The 3,596-nt window shown below is 44.3% G+C and overlaps 1 long non-coding RNA gene across 4 annotated transcripts; it reads left to right on the top strand.

Annotated features, from left to right (window-relative positions):
• Nucleotides 1–319: 319 nt before the first annotated feature.
• LOC119312910 lies at nucleotides 320–3,248 on the top strand. 4 transcript variants are annotated; one of them, XR_005151475.1, is made up of 6 exons: nucleotides 320–600; nucleotides 748–819; nucleotides 1,119–1,202; nucleotides 1,311–1,606; nucleotides 1,712–1,826; nucleotides 2,787–3,248. It is a non-coding gene; the product is annotated as an uncharacterized LOC119312910 (long non-coding RNA). The 4 variants fall into 4 exon arrangements; XR_005151476.1 differs by lacking the exon at nucleotides 1,311–1,606; XR_005151477.1 differs by lacking the exon at nucleotides 1,311–1,606 and having other exon boundaries at nucleotides 1,119–1,206.
• Nucleotides 3,249–3,596: the final 348 nt, after the last annotated feature.

The raw sequence follows: 3,596 nt of genomic DNA, 5'->3' as shown, positions 1-3,596 counted from the left end.
TAGTTCATTTTACTGTAGGTAGTATATAACGCACAGGAAAATGAATTGTTCTGTGAGGTTAGCCCACAGGAAAGTACTCAGGCCAGCCCATTGCGCGCCAAAATATTCATGCACGCGCAAAGGCCCATGCGAATTTCTTTTTCCCTGTGTGCAGCGGCCCACGGGAGAAAAAATGACGCTTCGAGACAAATGTAAACCCCACGAGAAAGTTCCCCAATCCACATCCCAGACCCCAGCCGCCACCCCACCCCGCCGTCGTTCTCGCTCACAGCCGCCGCCCCCACCCCGCCGTCGTTCTCGCCCACGGCGGCCGCCCCCACCCCGCCGCCGTCCTCGCCCACGGCGGCCGCACCACCCGGCCGCCGACCTCGCCCACGTCGGCCGCACCACCCCGCCGTTGACCTCACCCCCGGCCGACGCCTTCCTCCACATCCTTCTGACCCCAAGGCTGAGGTCGTTCCCGTCTATCTCCCCTGTGTGTGCGCGTACATCGTCGGCAAGCGTGAGGAGGGGTTGCCGCAGTTGCTTCTTCGCCTTCTCCCATCTCACGTCCCCATCGCCGGACGCCTCGCCACGTCTCTCACCTTGCCCCTCTCCATGGTAAACTTCAGTCCTCCCCTCTCCCCTGCTCTTTTAATTTCTTTTATCCTTAATGTTCTTCCTTTGATAAATCTAAGCCGTGAATTTGCACAAATCTGGCTAAATTTCGTGCTCTTATCTCTTCCATCTCGGTGGTTTCTTCTGTAGGTGCATCGCGGAACTATTTCTGGAGGCCGTCGCCACCGCATTAGTTGCCGGATGGTCTTCCCCTGCTCCATTGTAAGTAAAAAAAACATGCTTTTTCTGTGGGGCTATATAGGTACCTCTGGCCGGAGCTGATATTGGGTGTTCTGTTTACCTCAGAGACGAGTTCCCAAGAAATGCTCTTTGTTTATTGCCTTTTTGCATTCTTTTGCCGTGTATGGATTTATTCATTTTACATGTTGCAAGAAATGGCTTTGTTCTCTATGCTAGCTCAAAGTTTAGATGCTGCTGCTAGGTGTGCTATTAGCAACCACATTGGTTAAGTCACTGAAAACTGAAAAGATTAATGTCACTGTAATTTTCATCCTTGCTAGGTGCTTTAGGATATGCAGTGTATGCATGTGAAGACGTGAAGATGTTGACTCTTTTTCCTTGCTAGCTGCTTCAGGATATGCAGTGTATGTATGTGAAGATGTACTCTTCTTTTTAGATCACTGATGCTACTTGCGCCGTACTATTCGATGCCCAATTCAGAGTTACGTAACAGGCTGACTGCTTTCTCTTAGAGAGAGAAAAAATGCTATCATTGGCTGCGGCGATCACCACGCACAACGGCGGCTGGCGTTCCTTTTTCTCTTGCCCCGCTCTTCGCTGGATCCAACTCTCAAAGCAACATGCTAATTAATGGCTATTGCCGTTGGTCATGATTTTTTCTGCTGATTTTTTCATCTTCCTATGGATTTGTTTCTTCCTATAAATACTTCCCATCCCAGTGCCAGTGCTGGTAGATGCAGATTTACATCAATTTGCAATTAGCCAAAGCAAAATCTAGGCTGATGGTTCAAGGTCTCAAAAAATTCATGTAACTTTCAAATCCTTTCCTCTTTGGCCCTTGTACTGTGGTCTATTCTTGGTTTTCCAGTGAATCACTCTTCTTTTTTTACATGTACGATGTGTGCTTGTGCAGGCGCTGCTTTTAGGAGACAATGATTCCGGAACAGATGAGTGAGGATCATAACTGGATGGTTTCATAGTTGGATTTCTACCTGTCCAACAGATTCATGTCATCTGGCTATTTTTCTGTAAGTATATTTCCTAATAAGCATCTCTGAATTGTCAAGTTGTGAAGAAAAAAAGGATATCACGTTGCTCGAGGCATGAAACCTAGTGCCAGATTATAAAGTTTCATATATACTTTTCTGGTTTTATTCATATATCATATGGTGTGTCCACAAATGGCACTACTGCATGAGATGCATTAATTCTGAACATGCAAGTCTAGGACAGTGCTGCTCCAGTGACAATATATGTGTCACAATGAGCTGAGTTTCCAACATATCTAGTCAGCAGTTGGATGAGTACTATTTTCTCCTTAGTGGCTGCTGCCAGGTAGTGTGTTTCTTATGTGGCTTTGTGCTGGCTGGCTATAATTATGTAGGTGATGCTGCTGATCATGAACCTAGGTAACACAGAAATTGTGTATTTAGTCGCCATTTCTCTGTGCAATGTGATGGATGAGAATAAGAGTGGTGCCATGTATATGTAGAACTATTGTTGCTTTTGAGGAAAAGCCCAAGAAGCAAATTAGGCTATGACTCAAATAATCATCACCAACTTTGTCACGCAAAGCATTCTTCACAATAGTCATAGCTGGAAAACATGTCTCAACATTGGCAGTGGCAACTTGGAGAGTCAGTGCTAGCTTGAAAAGCCGATATACCAAAGGGTAGGAGAGATGCTTCCTTGTATCCACCATCAGTTTAGCAATCACCTATTTTGTCCAAGCTAGAAAACCTTCTATCATGGGTTACATTATTTATGTAGATACTAAGTTCATGTTCAAGAGTAACATATCTCTGTGACTAAAATCATCAGGATAAAGCTTAGCTAATTCCAGCAACTTCTTGTCAAAAAAACAAAATAAATCACCTTTGCTCAAAGCAGACCCATTGGTGGCGGCAGCCCCTGGGTTGTGGTGTTGCCATCTCTTTATTTCCTTGTCAAATATTGCTTCTTCATTAATTTTGTACATAATTTTGTAGGGGAAGATGATTCGTCTATGTTATCTTCAAGGACGACGCTATGGATGATCACATCGGCAATGGCATCACTCGAGTTTGCAACATGACTGAGAACATGATGATAACAACTATGCATCCGGAGGAGGATCTCACTAGTCCGTTTGCACTTCAACTAATGAGCGACAATCGTATGGTATTTTGTTGCAGCAACTGTTATATGGAATATGATGGATGAGAAATAGTAAAATGATGCGTATGTATGTGATGCTGCTGATCATGAATCTAGGTGACTTAGAAGTGTGTGTGTGTGTGTTTTGTTTCATTGCCCTGTGCAATGCGATGGATCAGAATCAGAGTGGTTTCATGTATGCGTAGAAATGTTTTTGCTTTTGAGCAAGTCCATGTACAAATTCTCGTATGTCAATTGCTGGATGTTGAAACATAGTTTAATATATCGGTATGTATGCAAACACTGATTTTGGACGGCTTTCCTAATATATGGGCTATTGGATGTATGCTTATTTATCACTGAATATTTATTGACAGGTTATAGAACTATCAATTAGATGGTGAACTTGATTTCCTGGCGGTTAGAACATTGACAGGAGAGCAGGTTATTTCTAAAAGTATATACCCTGTCAGCTTTTTCCTGGCGGCCATCTGCCACGAAAAGGGTTCTCATAAACCTGACGAGACAGTTGATTTTCCTGTGGGCTGCCGTCAGGAACAACCGACAGGAGTTATTTCCCTGTCGGCCAATTGTCAGGAAAATTTTATTTTCCCTGTCGATTTAATCCTGTCGGCTATTTCCTGTCGGGTAGCCGTCAGGAA

The sequence above is a fragment of the Triticum dicoccoides genome, chromosome 5B, assembly GCF_002162155.2.
Source record: "Triticum dicoccoides isolate Atlit2015 ecotype Zavitan chromosome 5B, WEW_v2.0, whole genome shotgun sequence".
Classification (NCBI taxonomy): domain Eukaryota; kingdom Viridiplantae; phylum Streptophyta; class Magnoliopsida; order Poales; family Poaceae; genus Triticum; species Triticum dicoccoides.
This window is presented reverse-complemented; position numbering and strand designations above follow the sequence as displayed.